Source organism: Lagenorhynchus albirostris, chromosome 4, assembly GCF_949774975.1.
Source record: "Lagenorhynchus albirostris chromosome 4, mLagAlb1.1, whole genome shotgun sequence".
NCBI classification, from domain to species: Eukaryota; Metazoa; Chordata; class Mammalia; order Artiodactyla; family Delphinidae; genus Lagenorhynchus; species Lagenorhynchus albirostris.
The window spans coordinates 13,929,565-13,956,092 of record NC_083098.1 but is presented as its reverse complement, the minus strand read 5'-3'; the positions used below and the strand labels follow the sequence as shown (position 1 = coordinate 13,956,092).

At 38.6% G+C, this 26,528-nt stretch overlaps 1 protein-coding gene across 1 annotated transcript in view; it reads right to left on the bottom strand.

The window, feature by feature from the left end:
* BMPR1B (bone morphogenetic protein receptor type 1B) overlaps positions 1-20,328 on the bottom strand; it is a 424,915-nt gene extending 404,587 nt beyond the window's left edge. The window contains exon 1 of the mRNA XM_060147586.1: positions 20,304-20,328. The gene's annotated coding sequence lies outside the window, so the exon portion shown is untranslated. The remainder of the gene's footprint in view (positions 1-20,303) is intronic.
* Positions 20,329-26,528: the final 6,200 nt, after the last annotated feature.

Sequence of the window (26,528 nt, the reverse complement as noted above, 5' to 3'; positions counted from 1 at the left end):
GTTAGGAGGTGGCACAACAGGAACTATTATATGCTGCTCACAGGAGTTTGAACTACTTTGGAAAACAATAGGGCATGATCTTAAAAATTTTAAATGCATTTTTTCTGTGACCAAGCAATCCCATGTTCCTTGTACCTGTGCATTGAGACAACAGAAGAAGCCCATAACATCATTTTTTATAATAGCAAAAGTCTAAGAAAAAACCATCAACAAGAAAATGGCAAACTAACCTGTGGTCTATTCACCAAAAGAATATCACAGAATAATGAAAATAAGTAAAATACAGCTTTGGGCACCATGGATAAATTTTAAACATGTAAGTTTGAGAGAGGGAAAGTAAAAATATACAACTACTGACAGACTGATATTTTTATAAAGCTCAAAAATACACTGTTTAGGGATACACAGGTATACGGTAAAAAAAATTAAATTAGTGAATAATGAAGATAAAACTCAGGTTAGTGTCTATTCAGATGGAAAGGACAGAAGCAAAATGTAATTGAGGAGTACACAGGAGGCTTAAAAGGCATTGGTATTACTTTGTTTCATAAACTAGTAGATGTAAAAACATTCACTCTATCATTCCTTAAAATGTACATGTGTTATGCACCCTTTAATGTGGAAGAAATGTTTCATTTTAAAACTTACATTTTAAAAAAAGAACAGGAATCAGACAACTTAGTTTCTGCAGCTCTGCTACAATACAAGGGCATTTTCACAAAGCACAAAACCGTCTTAAATTTTATTTTACATATCAAATCACTTGAATGAGATCTTTTTCTTAAGGTCATTTCTGCCTTTGACTTCAAGGGTTGTGTAAATTAATTGCTTTTTCCTTAAATCATTCCTGTTGTTACAAAGAACCAAAATAACAAAACAAAAAACAAATGATTGGAGTTAATTTGTATTTATTTTACACATTTTATGAAATTATATATCAAGAGTAATGGTCAGTACTTCTAAGTAGTAAAAACTCCTGTTTTGTTTTTGATTTTTTTTTAACAAAAATAACATGAAGCACGTTCCCATTTATTCAAAACTACTTTATTGTTTGGGTCTTTCACATTTTGTTTTGTCTTTTTCTGAACCTTATGGAAATTTAATGGATATAATTGAAATATTTACTAACATACCTAAAAATATGAGTAAAATTAAAATGATATCCTGCTGGTAGGATTATAAATTAGAATGATTTCACTGGAAAGCAATTTGGTGTTATATATAAAAGCCTTCATAAAAATATTCAAATATCTATTCCTAAAGATGTTCACTGCAGTATTATTTATAATGAAAAACAGGATAAAATATTAAAAATGAATATTTTCCAGTCATTAAAATATTTTGAAGCATATTTAATGATGAGAAAATATTCATAATGTAATTTCAAGGAAAAATTAAGATGACAACTTCACAGTTTTTTAGAATCTAAGAATACATAAGAAAGAGGGAAGGAAATATATCAAAATAACAAATAACAGACTCTAAGTAGTGCAGTTTTCCTTTTGACCTCTTCCTATGTTTTAAAAAGCTTCCATCAAAAATATGTTCATTTAATAATTAGTTTGAATCAGAATGAATTCTGAACTTTGGGATATCACAAGCTTTTTTCCTACCAGTTTAATGAGCATGGTTTAATAGAAAATTTAAATTCTGATGTTTTTTTCTCTAGAGAGCATTAAGTATTCTGAATGCAGTATGACAAAGACTCCTTTTCAGAATTAAGAATAAAACATATATACAACCAACTAAAGAAGTACATTTGCTGAAGAATTTTCTAATGTCATTGAGGCAAAGAAAAAAGTTAGGGCACTTTTGCTTATTGCTAAGGGAGTAAAATGACACCAAATTTATCTAGAATTAGCCTTCACTTCATAAAGAAAAAAGAGAAAGATGGAGGGAGAAGGGCACAAAGGTCCCCAATCAAAAAAGCTGGCTTAAACGCCTCTGATGCATCACTATACAAATTTGCTTTCAACATAAAACAAAGAGGAGTCTTGTTTTTTTGTTCTTCGATAAAGTACTTCCAAACACTTCCTTGGCTTTTCTTTTGTACAGATATTATATAGGTTATGAATGTGATTTTTTTAAATAGCCTTAACATCTCAAAGAACTATTTTAATACATAGAATAGGAGAATAGGAGACAGAAATAAAAGTTTCAAAAGGGCAACTTTGAGACTTTCAGAAAAAAAAGCTATTAATTCCTAACTGTAGTAATAATATTTGAAACAGATGTCTATCTACTTTCAAATCCAAACTAGATCATGGTTTACACAGTTTAATAAAACTTTAATTAAGGTTCTGCAATAGTGTAAACTGATCATGTCATGCAACTAAATGCTTGCTTAATACTAACATCTCTTCAAGCTCCACGAATGCTAAACTTAACCAGACTTTTCATAAATCATCAAGCAAAAATGTCAAATTAATAAAAACACACAATTTATCCTCTTATTTCAATATATGTACCTTTTTTTAGAAGTAAGCATTTGAAATAAAGATGGAAGTATCCCAAAATGAATAAAAAGGGAAGGAAATACTTTGTTTCTAAGAGCTTCTTGTTTCTAACTAGGCACTTATATTTTCATAAGAATATGTGTGACCTAAAACATTTTGCATTTGGAAGCATTTTGTAAGAAAATTATTTCTCATGAAAATTGATCAATCAGCTTTGTAAATTTTCTTCATTCCATTTTAGTAGAACAATATCATACAGGTACCTCAAAGTAGGCTGAGTGCCAAAAAAAAAAAAAAAGTAGGCTGAGTGCCAATGCCACTTAAAGACATCTAAAATAAAGGACAAGAGTGAACATTCATTGAACAATGACTGTATGCCAGGCAGAGTTCTAGGTACTTAACTCCCACAGCATCCTTACTGAATAGTACTCCTACTCTCCCCATTTCACAGATGAGGGCAATGAATGGAAGAGCCAGGATACAAATGCAGGTATCAGACTGCATAGTCCAGTGCAGAACATCTATGTTGGCTTTAGTCAAAATACAGAAGAGAATTTTTCCCCATTTCATGCCCTAGAATGTATTTATATAGCAAACACAACAAATGGTACATTTTTAAAAAACACTAAGGCTCCTCACATATTCTCGAAGGGAAAATTTCCATAATTACAAGGAAATAAAGATTATATCCATACAAAGTAGGGAAGGCAATCAGTCGATCAACACTGACCAAACATCTTTTATGGTATATTCCAAATTGTGAAATATGAGGAAAACAGAGAAACAGAAGACAGTTTTTGGTGAGGATACTAATTACACTAACAATTCAGGAAACTAGTAATTATAAATGGATACAGTGCAGAGCATTTAGAATGGAAGAAGGTACAAACAGAGTAAAGGAAGAAAATGAATCCAGTAGAATGGGATTAACAGAACCTCTTCTGAAAATGAATCAATTTTCCAAAGAAGGAAAAAGCGCAATACTATCAGTGTGAGAAATTCATACGTAAAGTGATAAATGTTGGGCATAAAGGTAATCAGATTATTGTTTTCATTTTCCAACTTCCAAGACGACGAGTCCATATGAAGGGGATTTGCCTTACTCGTTTCACACTTTCTCATTTTTGATTCAAGAGTTTTAGTATCATGAACTCTAATCCATTCACTATGGACAAAACATTTTCAGCATTACTTAAGAACGTCAACTTTTTCCTTATCTTGCTTCCCTTATCTCATAACAGCAAACAGTTCATGTAAAACAAACAACTCTATAGTTTTCAGTGGAGGCTTCCTGCTTTATATCAATGGTAAATGCTCTAGGATGAATTTTTAGGGGCTTTGTTTTCTCAATTTTATTTTACTTAGGTTGGTAAGCATAATTTTCCTCTTAGTATAGATTCTTGCAACACATACTGACATACTATAGGGAAAGTTGCACAGAAGCACACTAGGATTAAAAATTTGTTATGGATAATCTAAAATTACCACTTAAATCTTCACACATATAAAAATAATGGAGTTGACTGTTATACGAAAATATAGTTCTTGGGACTTCCCTGGTGGCGCAGTGGTTAAGAATCCGCCTGCCAAGGCAGGTGACACAGGTTCGAGCCCTGGGCCAGGAAGATCCCACATGCCGCAGAGCAACTAAGCCCGTTCACCACAACTACTGAGCCCACGTGCCTAGAACCCGTGCTCCGCAACCAAGAGTAGCCTCCACTCGCCGCAACTAGAGAAAGCCCGCATGCAGCAAAAGACCCAACGCAGCCAAAAATAAATAAAAAGAAAAAAAAAATCCTACCAGCCTTTAAAAAAAAAAAAGAAAATACAGTTCTTAAAAGTAACTAATCAACTTGAAAATAAGAATATATCAAGTTGCCTAGACATTTAAAGGAATCTGAACATTAAACCAATCCTAGAACAATATGAAAAAAGAATATTTTAGAAAGAGAATAGAATGGGCATTAACTTCTCATAGAAAGAATCAGGTTATCTGCACATCTAAACCTGGTCCAGTCCTTGCTTGTATATTAGAAATGGCTTTAAAAGAGAATACTTAGTATGGGGCATCACAGAAACAAAGGGAACCAATAAGGCACACAGAAACAATCTCTGATTAGTGAAAAGTTATAACCACCAAATCACATTTATCATATAGATGGCATGCTCTGCATATGTTACCTTTAGTAAAATTAGCCACTATAATCCAATACAGTTAAACTGCAAACTGAACCTGGTTTCTAAACAAAACCATTTTCAACAACTGCCTTAAAGTTCTTAGAAAATAATTCAAAGAAAGTAGTACAACAGTATTGATTGCAGTGACTTCCTACTAACCAAAATTATTTACAACCCCCAAGTAAAAGGTTTATTTATAAAAGCATATAGAATGGTACATAGTAATAATTATATGATTTGTAAGTATAAGTCTCTCATGTGAAGAATTATAAAACACCCAAGGTGATTAGGTTTGGAAAGGACTTAAATTTGTGAACACTGTTTTGTCTCAGAAATTCCAAAAACCACCTGAAGGAAAAAAACAAAGACAAATCAGTTACAGTGCCTTGCTCTAAAGAAACTAACGCCATACTGTAATCATTAACCATGATAAGATTTGCCCATTTGGGTTATAGAATGATAGCATTTCAAGCCAGAAAGACCTTAGAGAATTGGTCAGTCTTTTATTTAAGTGATCAGTCTCAGGTTCCAAAGCTAATTACGGCCTTACCTACCTCCCAATCGTGTGCTGTTTTCAACATACCACTTGCCTCTCCCCCCTTGAAAGAGCGAACAGATGTAAAATGCCAAAATAATAATAAATGTACTGAAACATTATTACTCTGTCTCATCCATTACTGTGATGAGAAATTGCAAAACAAGAATTATTTGACCTGAGGAATGAGAACACAAAGAAGATCTGAACTATATGAGATTATGAAAGTTAAAGTAAAAAATAATCAACTAGCCCTTCCTTATTATATGGTTTCATAATAACATTATGAAGGATCATTCAATGATTTAAGTGGCAGGTAAAATTAAAACAAATAAAAGGAAATACCCTTGACATGCATAACAAGCCTGCAGAATACACAAGGTCACAGAACAGAGGTCGCGTCATTAAATCCAGTAACATGATTTTACAATAATCTGGATCATTAGTGAAGCAAATATCTGATTATTTATGTGCAACATAAATATAATTTTCCATAATGGAAAAATTGTATTTTGGAATATAAAGAGTCACTAAGGAAGCTTTCTGTTTGTTACAAATTGTACCGTAACTTAATGTTTTTGTGATATATGTATGCCTTTAGAAAATCAAATGGTGATTACTGGACTAGCAAAAATGTGCTGATTTAACATATATATAATATTTGTAACATCAATTTTTTAAATTTACCATTTCACTTTTAATGCCTAAGTCCATTTTAAACTTTGATTTCCCCATAGCATTTTTTCTCCATGTCAAATACACGTTTCATGTGGTTATTTTGAAACTAAAGATTTCTTTAATTTAACAACTCTGCCTCAGCTAAGCTCCACGGCCACAGCCAACAGACCCCATTTCATTTAAACCTGCAAAAAATAAAGGTGTTATGCTTAAAATAAAGAAGAGGCTTTATGATTCCTTGAAAACCACTGTAGTAATTTCATCTTCACACTAACACATTCTGACTAATAAGAATAGAGAAAAAGTATAGGTGATATCTCTATTACAGATGATGACCCAGAGTCCACTTAAATGTTAGAAAAAGTTATTTCAAGATCAAACTCTCCTGGAAGGTTTTTACTGTATTTTTAGTAGATACCTCTGGTCCCTCCCAATAACCGAACTTTTGCCAAGCCCCCAAATCCAATGTTTACCATTAGGTATATGTTATGGTGTTTCCTTCAAAATAATGTTTTAAGTTTATTAATGTCATTTCAGATAAATTGATCAATTTTAAATGATTTTTCATCATTTGCATCTCTATATTCTTAGCAAACTGCCTGAGCTATTTGATTTCCGAAATCCGCTAAAACATGTCACTACATTTAACCCATGTTAACGCCCTTCATGTCCCTCTCCCCTGCCATCTCCCCTGCCCTCACAAAAAAATGTACACATAAAAAAATGTGGATCAAATGGAAGTCAGTTTAAGTAAAAATGTGGTAACTTTTTTTTTCTTTTTTTTGCGGTACGCGGGCCCCTCACTGCTGTGGCCTCTCCCATTGCGGAGCACAGGCTCCGGACGCGCAGGCTCAGCAGCCATGGCTCACGGGCCCAGCCGCTCCATGGCATATGGGATCCTCCCGGACCGGGGCACGAACCCGTGTCCCCTGCATCGGCAGGCGGACCCTCAACCACTGCGCCACCAGGGAAGCCCAAAATGTGGTAACTTTTTACTTAAGTTTTACTTAGCTCACGACACCTTCCACATTGCAATTACCTCTCTTACAGTTGTGCATAGGTCTCTTCCTTCCTTCAAGGGACTTTCGAAGCTCCTGGACCACACGGGCTTAGTTCTGCTCATCTTTGTATCATCAATAACTAACACAATGTCTGGCTCTAACAGCCCTCCATCATTTAAGCACATATTTAGAATCAGACACCTATCTTAGAATCCTGGACTAACAACTGCTGAACCTCACTATGTCTTAAGTTCCTTCATCTGTAAAATGGGGATGACAATCACCGTATTAACCATGATGGGCTTATTTAGCTCATTGGCTGGAACATAGGAAAGTCTCAAACACGGTAAACTCCTTTTTGCTTGCTTATATGTAATTGCATTTCAACCATCAACATTAATGCTAAATTTCATCTTTCATCCACAGCCTTTCAAATTTCCCCAATTCAATGTTATAATTATTTCTTGGCAATTTGGCAAATTTGCGAGGTCCATATATGCTAAAGCATAAGCTCACAGAAGAGTTTAGCAAACAATGGTAAGGGGGTGGGGGCTTAGCTTTGACTTTGTTCAGGGGTAATCATGTCTTGGCATAGTAAAAGCTGTGTGGAACCTCAAGGGAGAAAGTAAATATAGTCCACCCTATTTTTAAAAAAAAAAGCCCCTGACAACGTACTACCACTAAAGTTACTAAAAAGAACTGAGTCGTTATAGGATTAGATGAACTTTTAACTGGAGAAACAATGACTAGTTAAAAAAAAAAAAAAGCATTATTTTGGCAAGAAAACTACAGATAGGGAAGGTGCTAGAAGTGGTCTTATTTAACATCATTATAAATGATGTAGAAGAGGAAATGCAGATTAAATTTTCCAGGTCTGCAAAAGATACTGCTTTTCCAGTATGTGAGATGCCAAGTCAGTGGGATAACCTACAAGATTTCCAAAACTGTATGAGTTACGAGGAGGAAAACATCAAATAAGATTGAAAGTGGAAAACTATAGGGTTATACATGTAGGGGAGGAAGTATACAGAGACTGAAGTTCTTAGGGTAAATGGGCCTTAGTTATCATAAAAAGGAGCATAGAAGTCACTGTGTTAATTGTTCCCATAGCCAACAAAGGTAACGATGGCACTGATACCACTCAAGAACAAAAAACATGTTTCTCCCTCCTATTTAAAACCACAGTTCATTTTTACTTAAAACGCTACATACAGTTCTAGTCTAACACAGCCTAGCACTCCAATACCTGCTGAAATGAAAGAATGAAAACTTATAACTCTAATTTCACCAAGAAAGAAGAGGAAATAAAGACTCAGAAACTGAGGAAAATCCAAACAAATAAAAATAAATGATCAAGTGGACCACAGGACAGCCCTGTGAAGAAAAACAAGATAGGTGAGCATTCTTTCAGTCTAGAAAGGTGACAGTTACAAGGAAACATACAGCCTCTATACAACAATGGAAAGTATGGACAAGACATAGAGAACTAAGCAAATGCTGTTGTAACTTCAAATAGAATACACAAATATAAAGCCAAGAAGTTAAACAAACTGAAAAACTCTCATCAGTTCCAAAAAAAGAGAGCACTGGTTTACACTGAGGAAAACTAAGATATCTGAAGGATATAATACTAAATCTTAAAAGTGAAACCATACAACAGCAGTCATACCCTTCCCTAACATATTCCCTGACGGCATCACCTAAAGACAGAATAACAGACTGACTCAACTTGGCACTTCATAGATGTGCTCATCGACTTCTCATTTTGTCATTCCCGTATTCCATCTGTTTATGCTCTGCATTCATTTTTTGATAGTGTATCATCTATGATTTTAAACATCTTTCCCCTTAGAGCAAGGCTCAAACTATCTCTTTGACACATATGGCATCAAGTTTATTCATAGTGCATAAATATCTAGTAATTCCATTTGTAAGAAAGACATTATTCACAAACTAAAGATATAAAATATTATTGTTAAACTGCATTATAGGGGCTTCCCTGGTGGCGCAGTGGTTGAGAGTCCGCCTGCCGATGCAGGGGACGTGGGTTTGAGCCCCAGTCCGGGAAGATCCCACATGCCGCGGAGCGGCTGGGCCCGTGAGCCATGGCCGCTGAGCCTGCACGTCCGGAGCCTGTGCTCCGCAACGGGACAGGCTGCAACAGTGAGAGGCCCGCGTACGGCAAAAAAAAAAAACAAAAAAAACAAAAAAAACAAAAAAAAACTACATTATACCTTCTAGGTTTAGGAGAGATGAGCCAAAAAAGGAATTTATAGTCTCATGGTAAGCCAGGCTGCATGCTAGTAAGTTATAAGAAAAATGTTTAAGAACGTATAACAGCAGCTTTCAAACCACAATTATAAATACGTAAAATTTCAAATAAAATAGGAGCTAGAGAGTACTTGGTAAAAACCTAAACAAACATCTATAATTGCATTACATATCAAAGAAATGCATAAAGGAATGAAAACTGTCTAGATCCAAGTTATATCTAACAATATGTTCTATATAATATGTGCCATTTTTAACTTGTTTAGCCACGAGAACCCATTTCTTTCAATGTTTAAAACATGGACATTTCATAAAAATAGTATTTGTGAAATTATATAATTAAGTAAGTAATTTCATAAAATAGAATTGCATTTTGCTATTATCATTCTATAATATTATTAAAGTATGTTAAGATTATGTCTACAGAATAGCAAGTCATAATTCCAGTTATGCCAATGTAGTCAAAACTCTAATCAGTCAGAGGATGGTAAAGCGAGGGAAAGATCTTGAAAATATCCTAGAGGTTCAGGATCATAGAAATGAGCATATTTTAATCCTCTCTAGCTCAGAAAAAGTAGAGGAAACAGTGTTTTCAAATCAAGTGCAAAAGTGAGAAAAAGTAAGGGGTGGATGGAGAGTGGGAAGGTGGAGAGTAGAAGAGAATACAAATGAGCATTCATGTATTCACAGGCCTGAGGAGAAAAAGAGCTGCAACTCCAACAATTCAGATTGTGGCAGATACAGGCAAAGGTTTTTTGTTTTTTTTTTCCTTACGCTAAATATGTTTTCGGTATCTTTAAACTGCTAAGCAGGAAGTATTCAAGAAATAAAGGCATCAAGTCATAGTCCTGGCCCAAGCATATAATATATATCCCCACGCTGTGGATCACAAAGGATAAATTTCGCAGCTAAAGAACTTGAAAATTGAGTTTTTCTGAGCAATTTTCAAATTCTTCGTGGCTCTGTGAAATAACAATGTAAGAGAGAATGTAGAAAAAAGTAGTACAGAAAACGTATGCACAAAATCTTTCACGTACCTAAAGTACAGATTGTTTCAAGGCAATATATTTACAAGAAGCTTTGGATTCTCTATTTTTAGAAACAACAGTACCCGCTTTTATTAGTAAAAGGTGTTAAAACAAACTTCTTTGGGGAAGAAGTTAACTTATACATATGACTTTTATCTCAGTCTTAACATACTCTACAGAATGCTAAAAATGATAAAATTTAGATAATTTTAAGTTATAGAATTAAGAATTTCTTACACCCCCTTTAGTTAACGAGGAAGCATACATTATTCCATAAATATGCATAATTATGGAGTAGGAAATGGCCTAATTTGCCTACATAAATTGCAAGGGTTTGATGACTGAAGCAAGGAGTGAATCAGGTCCATTGAGAATTACTAAGAAAAACATAATCAAACATAAATGCCACACAATACAAAGATCATTTTCCAAATTGGTTCCAGAAACAGCTCCTAGGTAGATTTCCATGAAAAGCTAATTTAATTCAATTAAACAGTATAGCATGGTTTTCTTCTTCAGAAAGAATTTAAATATTTTCATTTGCTACAGATGTTAAAGATAAGTGTTTTAAAGAATAATTGATTTAATCCTGAGAGAAAGATTCAAAAGTGTTGAAGTATATTGAATGGAAAAGGACTTACTGAGCAGATATATTTTAATTACAACAGCATCCATCATTTATAAAGTACACAGAGTAAAACCTACAACAATTAGTCTTTTTAAAGTCTTTACATTATGTACTGACATAAATGCAACATTGTTTCTCACTCAAAATTATAAAATCACAGGACATGATAAAATACTCAGAGAATGTTTGTCCTCCATATTAGTATATTATTCGAATCCTACACCTCCATCATGCAATGGAGGGAACAAATTTATCATTTAAAAATTAAATAATAGTTAAATATCTTCTGGAATAATTCAGGTTTCCCTGGATAACTTTTCCTAGTTAATCTCAACATTACATAAGTTCACTCACAGTCACTCAGGATGAGTAAGTAATGGCTTCAAAGCAGCCTGGTCATGGATTCTTGTGGGTCCATCTGGCTGCTGGCTAGAACACTGGAATGACTCATAAATGAAGCAACCTGAGGTCACCTACTTCAGGTCTCTTAAACAGAAGAGCCAACTGCTTACCAGGTGGTTCCAATTTCCAAGAATACTTAAAATGAGAAACTCGTTCTAGATACACCATTTTATTTTCATATTGTCTCTGGCCACAGAATTGGGTAAATAAGGAAGGAAGCTCTTTTGAAATATAGATTACCAATCATCTGAAGGCCAGAACTCACTACATGGCTTGGATTGAGAATATTCTATAAAGTCAAATGAAAAAGAAAGGCAGGACACAAAACCATATTATATTATGCTCCCAATTTTGTAAAGAAAAAAAAAAACCCAAAATGTTAATAAGAAGTTATTTCTGTGTGGTAGAAGAGAGTGATTTTAATTGCTACAATTCTCTGAATTTCCCAAGTTCACTTCAAGGAATATGTATTCTTTATTAGGAAAATGTAACAGTAAGTAGTTTTTCAAAAGACCTGGCTCAGTGAGCCCCAGAGACCCTGAGTATACTTACATCTATACAGGCAGGAAGTCTTTCCCTGGGTAATGAAGAAAAACATTCATTTTACCTTTAAAAAGAACAAAGGGGAAGGACAGGGGAACAGGAACTGGGTCCCCACTCTATAATAGGTGTGACAGGTAGAGGAACAAGTCCTCTCTCTCAGGAGACAATAAACTGGTGAAATGTTTAGCCAATTATTTGTATCAATTTTTCCAAAAGTGTGTTCTGAGGAATATTAGTCCAGTGATATATGGAGGGGAAAATATCAGTATAAGCCCCAAGGTCAAATACCCCTTTGGGGGATGGTCACAACGCACATGAGCATAATTAAGGCTCAGAAAAGGCTTCAGTTTAAAAATATCAGCAATTCCCAGATTTCTTTGATCATTTATTTACTTATCGAAAGCCTCTGGGGTGTTTACTGTGTACCTGGCATTGCTCTAAACAAATATTCACCATTATAATCCTCAAACAAACCTATGAAGTAACCACTATTGTTGTCATTCCCAGCTTACAGATGATGAAGCTGAAACACAGAAGGCTCAGTAATTTGCCCAAGGTCACACACCTATTAAGTGATAAAAAAGCAAACTCCAGAGTCTCCACAGTTCAGCAGGAGGCTACGGTGCCACCCATGGGATCCTTCTTAGGCTACACAACCTGACCTTCCCCAAAACCACTGTTCCGTGGAACAGATCATGAAAACAATGCAATCAAGTAAAACATACTGTTATATGTAAACTGTGCATGTGAATTAGTCGGACAGCTCATACTGCTTCAAAACTCTCACTTCTCAGTTAATGTGAGGTGAGATAGAATCAAGCTGCAATGGTGTTAGGCCTAAAATTTTCTAGCATTACGAAACGAGAGAAATTTGCTTAGATTGTTTTACCGCTCTGTGGCCATTGAATAAATCACAAGCTTGATTTGTAAATATTATGTGTAGTTTTTTATTTCTTGTCCCCTTCCCAATCCTCAACCCAAGTAAGGACAAACATCTGCCTTTCTGCATCCACGCCTAGCACAGTGCGTGGACCTCAACAGTGACTCTACACATATGCACTGTGTTAATAAATGAATAAAAAAGTGAGTGAAACAACCAAATTACATATGTAGAAGGCTTACGGACTATCAAGTAAAAAATTTAAGCCAATAAACTGGTTGACAGAAAAGTATTTACATAACACAATGTAAGTTTTCTGTGCCATTGCTGCATGGACAGAAGCATATAATTTGGGGTGGAAAGCAGATGTCCAGAATTAAGGGGAGCCAACTGCTCTTATCAGTTGAAGAAGGCTCCAAAAAGGAGGTGGCTTTCAGAAGCTGAATCAACAGAAAATGGGACCTTAGCTGTTACAACTTCTGATAAACTGAAGAGGAGTTGTTTACAAACAAACAGTTTAATAAGGTATAGGTAGGAGTGCAAAAGAACCTGAAGGGTAGTGCAGTAAATCAGGGTAGTAAGAGCAGAGGAACTAACTCCAGAAATTACTGGACTCCTGAGGGAGAGACTGACATAGAGGTTACCTGAAAAGAAGCAGTGACTTTCTGTGCAGAGACACAGGCAGTCCAAGCTGATCACGGAAGGAGCAAACTGAAGAATCAATACCCTCCCCCTAATCTCCCACTGGAGGTCTCCAGTGACCTAAGCCATCTGGAAATCAGCGTGGTTCAGCCAGGTATCGTCCTGGGCAGAGAGCATAGAGTAGAAGGGTTGAGGGCAGATCTGGAAAGACTAACAGAAGATATCTGACATAGAAGCCAATGGGTATAATGCATGAGGTTTTAGCAAAATAAAGTTAGACAGGAAGAGACAGCAGAAGAGACTCTTAACTAACTGAAAAGGATCTAAAGAAACAATGAAAGAGAACTGCTAGATACATAAAAGCAAGGTAATGCCAGCTGTTTGTAAGCCCATTTGAGGAGAGCACTACACTTGTTAATAAGAGGAAGGATCTGGGGATAATCCCCCATTACGAGTACTATTAGGGCTAAATGTTTATTGGACAACAGCAGAACAGTAGCCTGTTTCCAGAAAAGAAACTGATGATAATTTAGTACCTTTTATAGATGGCTGTAAATTCTATTAGTTAGATGAAACTCACTGATTTCTATCAAGAGATTAATTTAGACAAAGGCACCATCATTACAGACTTCCTTGGAATCCCTTCAGATTCGTAAATCAACAAATTAACTAGTGACAGATGTGTCTGTACTTGTTTAAGTCCATATCTGTGTAACTGCTATAAAAATGACGAAAATGTTTATCTCAAGACAGCCAAGCAAGAAATGTTATAAAGAGATATACTGGATTGTGTCTCTTTTCCTTTAGCCAATAAGTAAATGCAACCTGCAGAAAAATCACTTCCAAACTTGCTACTTATTATCTTCTAAAGTTGAAGGCACATGCAGCCATATACTTGTTGAAAGACAGGAAAAATAAAGTCAGTGGAGTCAAAACTATGGGTCTCTAACAGACTGTATCCAACAGCGTTCCACAAATATTTACTAAATGCTTACTATATAGCAGCTCTTTGGAAAGGGCTGGGATGCGACGAGTGAGATCCAGATCTAAACTGTGGACTTTACAGTCAAGTCTTTCAAGAAGCATGCGAAGTTTTCAAAGCTGAGGGGTACAAAAATATGACACTCAAACATGATGAGAGGAATTGTGACTTGCTTCCTCTCCTCTGTAACCAGAACACAAATTTTATGCACAATGAAGTGCAGAGATGTTAGCTGGAAGACCCAAGCACCCCCAGGTGGTTCAAAGGTCACTCTGAGCCCTAAAGAACCTTATCACAGCACTTCCCAAAACACCCTGCTGCCTCCAAGTCAAGACGCTTGCCTGCAGCCCAGGAGATATTTGAAGGAAGGTAAAGAGGTGACATCTGGGAACTGTAAGGTGTCGAGGTCTGCAATTTCAAAGTAAAAGCTCAGGAAGAGTCATGCACCACAATGTTCACTGCAGCTACAAGAGCCAGGACATGGAAGCAACCTAAGTGTCCATCAACAGAAGAATGGATAAAGAAGATGTGGCACATATATACAATGGAATATTACTCAGCCATAAAGAGAAACGAAATTGAGTTATCTGTAGAGAGATGGATGGACCTAGAGTCTGTCCTACAGAGTGAACTAAGTCAGAAAGAGAAAGACAAATACCATATGCTAACACATATATATGGAACCTTAAAAAAAAAATGGTTCTGAAGAATCTAGAGGCAGGACAGGAATAAAGACACAGACATAGAGAATGGACTTGAGGACACAGGAGGAAGGGTAAGCTGGGACGAAGTAAGAGAGTGGCATGGACATATATACACTACCAAACGTAAAATAGATAGCTAGTGGGAAGCGGCTGCATATAGCACAGGGAGATCAGCTCGGTGCTTTGTGACCACCTAGAGGGGTGGGATAGGGAAGATGGGAGGGAGGCTCAAGAGGGAGGAGATATGGGGATATATGTATACATATAGCTGATTCACTTTGTTGTACAGCAGAAACTAACAGAACATTGTAAAGCGATTATACTCCAATAAAGATGTTTAAAAATAAGAAAAAAATAAAAGTGAAAGCAACCACTGAACCAGTGGACTGCAGCAATGTAGATCAACTGCAGGGGGACGCGGCGGGGACCATACACCATGACTCGTGATTCAGCCCAGTGACTCTTACTCACAGATAAGAACAATGTCTGATCAGTCTCTGAGGGTTTCACCCTTGGCCAAACCACCAAACTCTGCTAGATCCTTCTCACAGCTTCCCACATCATCTTCAGACATTCTTGCTCACACTACAGACAGACATGCTAAGTCACATTTGCTCACTTCTGTTTAAAATCCTCCAGGGGGACTTCCCCGGTGGCACGGTGGTTAAGAACCCGCCTGCCAATGCAGGGGACACGTGTTCGAGCCCTGGTCTGGGAAGATCCCACATGCCGCGGAGCAACTAAGCCCGTGCGCCACAACTACTGAGCCTGCGTTCTAGAGCCCGTGAGCCACAGCTACTGAGCCTGCGTGCCACAACTACTGAGCCCACATGCCACAACTACTGAAGCCCGCGTGCCTACAGCCTGTGCTCCGCAACAAGAGAAGCCACTGCAATGAGAAGCCCGCACATCACAACGAAGTGTAGCCCCCGCTCGCCACAACTAGAGAAAGTCCGTGCATAGCAACAAAGACCTAACGCAGCCAGAAATAAAAATTAAATTTAAAAAATAATATAAAAGAAATTTTTTTTAAATCCTCCAGGATGGTTCCATAAAATGCACTTTGAATAAAATGCATACCTTTCAACATGGGCCTGGCAATCTCTGTGACCTCATTTCTACCATTTCCCCTAACTGCCAGTGTGCCCAGCTTACTGCTGCTTTAGAGACACTCTTAATGATCCCAGTGCCCGAAGTTCTCCCAGATCTTCACTGGGCGGGCTCTTTCTTGTGCAGGAACATCCTTAGAGAGGCCTTCCTTGGCTACCTCATATAAAGCAACCCCAGTCATTTGCTGTCATATGACCCTGTCTTAGTTTCCTAATGGCAATCTCCATTATTGAAAATTATCTTACTCATGTGCTTGTTTATAGTTCATTGTATTTCCACTCTCTAGAATGAGAGTTCAGTGACAACAAAGATCTTGGGGCTCTCATGGCTGCAATGTCCCAAAGTATATAATAACGCCAGGCAGAGAGCAGGCTCTCAAACATTTAAGTAAAGATGAATGTAATTAAGATAACTGGCATGTAAGTAGATGCTCTAAAACTCATTAAAACAGGTTACTGCCTGACGTAAGTCATGCATTACCTTTTTCATCTTAATACTACAGATGAGCTTTAAAAGTACTCAGAAGTAACATCAAATGTCCCTGTCCCCAAATCTTCACTTCTCTCTCCAGATTCTACCCCTAAAAAGTTTTAGTTTTCCTTAATTTTAATTATTAAAGTGTGAGGGACTCTGAAATCTATGTTTCTAGCCCTGGCCCCTCCCCACCCCTGAATCCTAGCCTGCCTCTATATATTATAACACCTCCGCTTCAATTTCTGTCATCACATCAAATCTGTCCCATGGAAACCTGAAATTAGTATCTCTCAGGCAAAAGCAATTTCTCCTTCTATCCTTAACACTTTTATCAACTATCCTCCAGATACCCAGATTTAAAAGCTAGAAATTATCTTGATTATGAAATTCAAGACCTGGAAGGGAGATTGGAAAACAAGTGAAGTGGTCTTCAAGCTTTTTTTAAACTACATTAGCCCTTTTTCAAACAAAAGCTCACAGGGAAGTCTGACATGTAAAAGGGATGAATCTACAGTTGTTCTGGGAGTTAAACTGGTAGTCTCTGAAGAAAAACTTCAGAAAGAGCTCTTAACCTGGTCCAAACGTCGTTTTTCTCTCCCCACCCCTCTTCAACATACACACTGAAAGTTACAGAGGAGACCACTGAAGTCCAGAGAGCTTAAATCTTCGCAGGTAGAACTATCAGTCTGCCCAATATGACAGTTAGCAAGCAGAATGGCGCTTAACACATAAAAGCACTTAGAAGGCAATGTTCTCAAGGACAAATATTACCTCCATGCATATGTGTAACAAGAGTTACTGCAGATTGATACATTTCATGCATGACTTTTATTGGTTGGCCTGAGAAGGGATTTTCAGAGTTGCAACAATTGTTTCCTCCTAATAATACATTTATCCACATCTAGTGGAAGCAAGCAAACAGGAGTCCAGTAAAGAGAACTGTGGCCCAGTGAATATAACACGAGGTCTCAGCTGTAGAGCCTATGTGGCTTCATTGTCTAGTTTTGAGCGTGGTGTTCAAATTCTCTGGTCCTCATCTGCTTCATCGTTCATATTGTGTGATGAGATGCTTTCTACGACTCTCTCAACCCTCAGTCTATGTGCCACTATGATACCACACTAAAGTATTTCCCTTGAGCTACTGCATCTACCAAGGGTTAGAATCCCAAGTTAGAAACGAACTGGAAGAGAGCAAATCATCCTTCGAGGATTTTTTGAGTGTCACGTGGCATGTCATGTGCCAGGCATCTGAAATGCAGAGGAGATAAGAAAAGGACACTATCCCACCTCAATGAGAAAACAGCCAGAGAGAGACCCAAGCAAGTAATTACACGGCAGAGAGGTGAACACTGAGGGAGGCGTGCATAGAAGCCGGAGAGGCAGAGATGAGGTGGCTTACAGAGATTAGGAAAGGCTTTGCTGGGTTGGAGTAGATGACAGTCGACGTTAGATTTAAATGATAAATATGAGTTGAGCGCTGAGGAAGAGTAAAGGGTGCTACATGCACCCCCCAAAAATCACATTTTAAATTGCCTTATACTTTTAAATAAATACTACAATCATTTACTGTAACAAAAAAAATTTATCAGGCCATCCCAGTTTTCAACGTTGATGAAGAAAAAAATGAAGTCAATATCCTTTTAATAAAGATTATTTAACGACTGGAACATTCTGAAGGGCATATATGAACATATCATGAGTAGAGGCAGCACGACACTCAGGGACAAAAATCTAACAGGGAATTTCAGACACCCCTGCCCAGGCTAAATGCGATGCAGCACCTGGCAGACAAGGTGGCAAAGCCCCTATAAAGAGTGATGATTCACTAACATGACATAAATCAAGATTTTAACTCACCAAAAACTAACGTTTTGATTTAAAATCACAAATCAGTGCCATTAAAATGCATCAGCAGACCCCAGCACATGAGTAATGAGATCAAATCAACTCATATCTTGTGACCAAAAGGAAAAGGTGGTTTTCTAAATGGTAATTCAGATTGGACAAATAACACACTGTATCAAGTTTTAGAGCCCTAGGCCATATTTTGCTAAAAACAAAGGTACACTATGTGTGACTAAAGAAAACGGAGCAAGTGAAAATCAGAGCAATTAATTTCCCATAAAAAAACCATCGCTGCTATGATTTGCTTACAGCACACAACCTTTTTTTGCATCGTACAATGAACTAAGTGTGTAATAACTTGCATATTTCACTAAGATGTAATATCCTTCAAAACATCCTTAGAGTGAAAGTTTTCCAAAGAAATTATTGATCTCTGGAATGTCTCGTGTTTTAAAATTACTGACAAATCCTTTCCTATTTTCTTTGCAGTTAGAAATAATTCTTCTTGATCACCAGAGTGTAAAGAGGTGTAAGAGTACAAAGACGGAATATTTTCTTAAAGACAAGTGTCCCAGTTGACACGACATTTCCCACGATTTTCCCAAAACAATAATTAGGAGAGCTGTCACTAGGATCCTAAAAATGTATGTAAGAAAACAGTTATTAGTTGGCATCAGTTTAGGATAGCAAGAAATTTCCTTAAGTGCTCTTTCAAATTATGTTCAAATACTTTTCAGTTAATTCGTCTCACTACTGGTGGAGCCTTTTCTGTTTCTTTCCAAAATCCAGGAATCTTTTCTCAGGTGTATCTGCTTCACTGCAGATATGTTTGGTACACTCGCTTTATATGTCAGGGGCAGTAAGTAGCTCTCTTCTGTTTTCTTTCACTGGTACTTTTGTGGCTGCTCAGTCACTGACCTCACCTTGGTGGAAAGGTGACTGAGAAAAGAGCAATTCCTAATAACTCAAGGAAACCAGTGTTCCCATGTCTGTGGAGAACCAACACGAAGGACCCAGGATCCAACTGGAGTGGTGCAGCTCAAAACGAATAAGGCACCGCACTGAACAACTTCCAGAGGATCTTGTCTCATGTCGAAAATCCTAACACCGCCAGGAACCGACAGAAATACGGAGCCCCGCCAGAAACGCGGACGAGTAGACTGATGGGTGCAGAGAGCGAGAGATAGGGGAAAGGAGAGACAGTGAGACAAGGAGCAGAAAGTCAGCCTCTAAATGAGAGAGACACCGAAAGTGTGCGCTCTCAGGGTGGAACATACGGAGACCGAGAGGGAGGGACACATTGAGAGACAAGAGACAGAAAAGGAGGTGGGAAGAAAGAGAGAAACGGGGGGAGGGGGGAGGGAGAAAGAAATAAAGGGAGGATGGGAGAAAGAAGGCAGAGAAACACTGAGAACGTGAGAGAGAGACAGAACAGACTGAGGCACAGAAGCACCAGCCGCAGAGTCAAGCCGGGTCCGAGGCACCGGGACCAGCCCGCTGCGGACTTTCTCCGCCGCGAGGCTGGGTCTCGGGAGGCGTCCGGGGCAGGTGGCTCCGCACGGAGCTGGCGGCCCGCGGGTCCTGCCTCGGCCCGCAAAGTTCCCCCCCCCCCCGACTCCGAGGCTGCTCTCTGCCTGCTCCCAGGTCCCGACTCCCCGCCTCGGCGCGTCCCTCCTTCCCCAACTCCGGAGCACGTGTCCCGCCCGCGGACGCCTCTGACCCCCGCTTCTCTGCCGGCGCGGGCACGAGGTCCGGGGTTCCCGGCAGAGCCGCCAGCGCACAAAGCGCGGGCAGCCGCCGCCCCACGGCCGCTCTCCTCCCGCCAGCACGCCCGCCCGGCCCCGCGCCCGGCTGCCGCTCGGCCCGCGCCGGCCTCCACCCTCCCGCCGGCTCGGCCGCCCCCCGCACGCCAGGACGGCGCCCGCGCGCCCTCCCGCGCGCCTTACCCGCCTCTGCGCCCCGGCGCTGGTGGCCTCGGCGCCGCGGTCCCGGGTCCCCCGCCCGCTCCCGGCGCCCCGCAGGCCCGCGCCCGCTCCGCGCCCCGCGTCCGGACCCGCCGTCAACTTCTGGCCGCCGTGGCTGCTCGGCCGCCGCCGCCGCCGCCTCGGGACTTTTTTTTTTTCTTCTCGCTCCTCGGCTGCCTCTGGAATTTTTTTTTTTTTTTTTTCACTTGCCCTCTCCAGCTCCCACTAGTGATTGGAGCCTGAGAGCCAAGTACTTAGCGGAGGGATTACACTTCTCGACGCGCTTGGAGCTGCCCCAGAGCCGCCGCCCGTGTTTGGAAGGGTGAGCGGACCTGGGGAGCCCGGTGCCGCCCACCCTTCCGCTGCCCTGCGTCCCCTGCATCGAGGGGGACCCTCCCAGCTCAGTCTGCCTCTCAGAGCCTCACCTCGATTTCAATCACAGATGCTTTCTCGGTCATGCGTAAGAAGGGGTTACCAAAAAAACTAGGTTTGAGGAACAAAAATTCGTGGGATTACTGTACCTCGAGAGCCGGAAGGGGCTCCCAAAGATGATTGTCTAGCGCAGTAGACTGAAACTCTTCAGGGCCCCTGACACTTTTGAGAAGTTGATAAGACGTTAACGCACCTCGTAAAAAATACACTTACATGCCAAATTATGCCTGCAGTTCTGGACAAGGAGTGTAGGAACCCTGAAACACAGGTGGGCCTCCTAGGGAAAAGAAATATTTCCTTTCTTCAGATATTTTGAAATTGTCAAAAAAAGAAAAAAGAAAAAACACCTCCCATTTGTATTTGATGAAATTTTACAATTAGCATGTTTATTTTGAAAAAGTATGTACTATCTTTGTGGTTTCCTTGCTAAATCGTTAAGTGTTGAAATATTTTCTGCAGAGGTAAATATAAATCAAGCTAGTCCACAGTCTTTCAGGAAACTTGGGGAAAATAGTTAACTTTTTAAAATCAGCTATTTTGCCAACTGTATCTCCCAGGGAGACATGTAATAACTTCCAATTTTTTTTTCCTCCCAATGTCTTTCAGCAGCCTATCCTCCAGAATTAACTTCCTCCTTTTGTAAAATTTTTCCATCTTCCAAATATACTGATAAACCCTCTCTAGTCACCATCAAGTGTGTGATTCAAATAATTTAATACAATTTCACTCTGATGCAGTTTTCCAATTTTTTCACATCTATTTCTATTGTCTAATTCTTAGCCTACCATTTTCTTTCAACTCCTCCCTTTTCTTAAATTATTCCTATTAAATGATTTTATGTTAAACATTAAATACAATCCTTTGAACATATAAGAAATTCAATTGTGTAGAAATGTACTTTATGCACCTCCCACTCAGGAGCATGTGGTGCTCCAGGCATTTATTGATGAGTCTGTGAAACGTGGGCACATTTTCCTCAAAGACATGTCAGGGTCCCCACAAAACTCTACTTGCCCCATAACAAATCATGATACTATCTGAACCATGATAGTACCAGGACTAACCTGCATTGTGGTTTCTGGTGCCAGGCTGGAAGAGGAAAGTTCTGTTTGACATAACATTAGAAATTTTCCAAAACAGGTAGCGTTTGTCATTGGCATCCTCTCACCTCTCTTATTCAACCTTCATTCTAATCCTTAGTACCAGTAATCAATTATCTCACTGTCCCCAGAATCCCAAGGTAGAATCCACACATTTCACCCTTACCACCAAATTCTCTCTGCTCCTAAATTACCTTCCTCATTGTTGTCAAATTTCCTATCATCTCCATCTTCTGATATTAACTAGGTTTAAAGAGGAGATCAAGCTGATTGAATTGATCCCCTCTACTGTGTGAATTTCTGGTAACTTGTATTTGACAAATGTATCTTTTCCTCTTAGAGTTTCAATCCTCACAAATTACAGTGAAATAACTGAGACATTAAAAAAGTTTTGGAGCAGAGAGTGTGTGGGTTGCCCATGTCTTTTCAGAAGCTGTACTAAGAACTGGCTTACCTCTACTCAGCAAATATCCCTCTAAGCATCTACTGGACATAAGACTAATCCAGAGAGTAGCATTTCAATAGGCAGGGATGAGGAATCTGGGGTATAAGCCATTCAACAATCTACTGTTACCGAGTACCTATGGCATGCCATGCACTGGTGTTTCAGATTTAAATTCTGTCCATCCCTTCTTGAAACCCTTAAGAGATATATTTTTTAAAGATTCGAATATTATAGGAGAAATACAGTAATCAGTACACGAAAGCACAACTATTGGAGCACAGAAAAAGGAACTATCCTGCCTGGGAATGGCAGGAAAAACTGCATGGAATAGTCCCATTTTATCAGAGTCCTGAAAGATCTTTAGAGACCAAAGAGCCATTAGAAAGAGAATAAGCATTCTAAGTAGAGGGAACAAAATAAAGAAGCATAGTGCATTTAGGGAGCAACTGGTAGCTCAGTGCTTCTACCCAAGTTATGAGGAGAAGGTGCAGCAGATAAATCTCAGGCTAAGCAGTGTTCAGGAATGACCTTGTCAGATGGGCCAATGAAATAGGTGTTTCCTTGCTAGGTGATAAGGAAACATTGGAGATTTTTAAACCAAGGAATTATATGGTGGATTAAGACTTTCAGAAGATCATTTAGAAGTACCTGGAGAGGGAGAAATGGAAGCACAGAACCAACTAGGAGTCTGTCGTGTAAAGAGTAAAGATCTGAACCAAGATAGCGACGTGGCTACCGAGATCACTAGCAGACTTGGAAAGCACTTGAGATAGAGTTGTAGAAGCACATTCCTTGGCCTCACAGCCTGGGATGGTGGTGCTTTTAAAGGCAATAGGGATCACTGAGGCAGAAGCTATTGAGGAGAAGAGGAGGCAAAGGCTCAGTTGGGTGGGATGACAAATCTGAGCAAAAGCACAATTTCTCTTTTCGTCCAGTTGTTAAAAGTAAATCATTTAAAAGTTTCAAGTATCTCAGGAGAGGACACCAAGGCAGTAGAAGCCAGAGCTCTCGTGGCAGGCTTATTTCCCACTGAGGAAGACATTTACCCAGCTCCGCTGGACTCAAACTATTTGGGGAATTTACATGCAGCTAAATAGGACAGACCTGAGAAAGTGATTAGGTGAGCTTGCTTCTCTGCTTTCAGCTTCCCCTTTCTGCAACTGTTTCCTCTTCATCGCTATCCTTACTCTCAACATCTTTCCCTTTTCCACCTCCCACTCTTCCAAAACTATAAAGGATCTGACCACCATTATTATTTTCTCATAAGTCAAGGCATACTATGGTAAGTAACACTCTAGAGTGTGTGCTTTTAACTTATTTCTCTCTAGATGTGGCATAAAATATTCTCTCTTTTGAGATATCTTAGGAATCAGGTGAAAGAAAAATTTCAGCAGAAGAAAAATCTTTTTCTTTCCCCGTGATTCATACAGCCGTGGTTGTCTTAGAACCCACTGCTAATGCATTGACCCTCCATACACAAAATAAGAGATTAAGCCTCTCAACTGGTATTAAAATCCTTGCTTGTTAATATAATATAAATATTGGCAAAATGTGTACTTCTATAACACAAGCCAAATTTATTAATTACCCTGTGCTAGGCACACTACTAAGTACTTCATACATATGAACATATTGAGGTCTCATAACAAGGTAGGTACTATTTTCTTCCCAATTTTACAGATGAGGAAATTGAGGCACAGAAAAGTTAGATAACATGCTCAAGGCCATGCTACCAAGTGCAAGAGGCAGGATACGAACCCAGGCAGTGTGACCACAGCACCTCAGGCTTATTCAGTGTACTCAACTACTCTGCAGCAGCGAGAACGTTTTTAAGTGTCCAATGAACAGATACCAGGCAAAAATACCTAAAGATTTTGAATGTAGGACAATATGTGAGCCAGATCCTAGGAAGTATGGAAAAACAAAGTACTTGAATCCTTTATATTTTATTAAACAGTTTCCTAAGTGTCTTAGAAAGCTAGCACCTGGGTTAAAAGCTGGTGATGCCAGAAACATGGGAAGCAACAGGGTCTGTGGCTTTTGAAATGTCCCTCTCTGGGTCAGTATATAATGCCTTTGACTAGGCCCTCTGACAAGCTGTAAACTTCCTGAGGATCCCTTTCCTGTCTTTTATCACTCTCCACAACCATATCTTTTTTAAACACAACTACTTTTGCTAGCTAGATATGAGTGAGTTGAGTGCAGTCAGAATTTTTCACATCGTACAGCAGATTGCATCATAAGGTGGTGAGATTCCCATCTCAGGGGTTCAAGCAGAGGTAGAGATGGAATATTATGCAAGAGGTTCCCACAGTGGGCGGGAAGGCAGACCAAAAATCTCTAAGAACCCTTTCTATTGATACTTTCTGAGTCTGGGTGAAAAATTTAAACTTTTTAACATAGGGTGAAAAATTTAAACTATTAACACAAATACAACATAAATATGATATATATAATTCATATGAATATTAATGTTCATAGTATTAAAATAGCTATTAAATAACTTTAATATTAATATGAATGAATATGTTGATAACTCACTCTGATGCATGTCAGTGATAATCTCACAATTAAAATATAAAAATTGATTCCATAGTTGTATCCTGAAACCTATTTTCTGCTGTTCTCTTTATTTGATTTTATTTAAAACAGCTGTGATTGCATAAGGAGAAATAACAAATTCTAGTTCTGTAACTAGAACTAAATTAATTTTGTCCAATATGTAAGCTCAAGAAAAATAGAATTCCTCAATTGAAAGAGAAATAAGCCGTGAAAAAAAATCTGAAGTAGAAATGCTAAAATGATTTTACTTTCTTTTGCTGTCAACATTGTTCCAATTTTTCTTAATAAAAGCAGTTATAATATCTACCTATTTTTATGCTGCCAAATTACCCAGGGCCTGATGTAAATTAATCCCTTTGAAATCGGATTTGAATACAATGTCATTTCATTTCAATTTTTTAGACTTTCCAGAGCCCAAGCATTTTTTCTTCTGAACTACCCTGACCCATACACCTACATAATTCCTAAAACTGGAAAATTAGGAAAAAATTCTGCAATGAAACTTATAAAAATTCTTACATCTGTTTCTTTGGAGTCTCATGTTCCTGATGACTTTTTCCTTCTAAAGTGATTTGCCAACCTTGGAACCTCTCAGTGTTTTCCTGACTCACAGTATATTTACAGTGTGTATCTCAGGAAGAAATATACAGCAATTATTTCCTTCTGTACTAGAAAAAATAAAAGTTAGGAAACAAAAATATGAAGAGCAAATCTTCAATTAAACTATCTGAAAAGAAAGGGATTTGACTCGTTAAATAAAAGCCTATTTTTTTCCATCATATATTCTTCAGTGAATAGAATTGTTTTAAGCTAATGGAAAAAAGAAGTTGAACCTCCGTTCCATAAATTCAGAGCTTTGTACCTTATATAAATTCATAAAAACTTAACACTGCGTTAATGTCAGAACAATATTGAATATAACTGCATGAACTATAAAGTGACATTTTCGGAAGTTCTTATTGCCATTCCTAATTATAAGAATATCCTGTGCTTTGAAATGACATACTGTGAAGACATTCATACTGGAGCACTGAAAGCTATACAGATTTCTATACCACAAAATAAAATACCTAGACTGATTATCTCCAGGGCATACTGCAGCATAAAGCCACACAGCCTTCCTTGGGAATCTTCAACAAATCCTGGAGGTTTCACACTGCTATTAATGGAAAGAAAAATGACAGAACTGAAGTCTAAGGAGGAAAGGACCAAAGAGAAAACAAGTCCTCCAAGTAACAAAAACTAGCAGGAATGAGGAAGCAGCAGATCAAGGAGGAAATGTGAAGAAATTACATTATAGGGCTTCCCTGGTGGCGCAGTGGTTGAGAGTCCGCCTGCCGATGCAGGGGACACGGGTTCGTGCCCCGCTACGGGAGGATCCCACATGCGGCGGAGCGGCTGGGCCCGTGAGCCATGGCCGCTGAGCCTGCGCGTCCGGAGCCTGTGCTCCGCAACGGGAGAGGCCACAACAGTGAGAAGCCCGCATACCGCAAAAAAAAAAAAAAAAAAAAAAAAGCAAAAAAAAAATATATATACATTCTAAAATATCTCTTTTCTTTCTGGCAGAATTGTTTTAACACACAGATAGGATTTGTGATTTTGTCAAGTAGCACTTTTCATTAAGTTGAGCTAGATATTTACATAGTAAATCAGAACACATGAAATGTT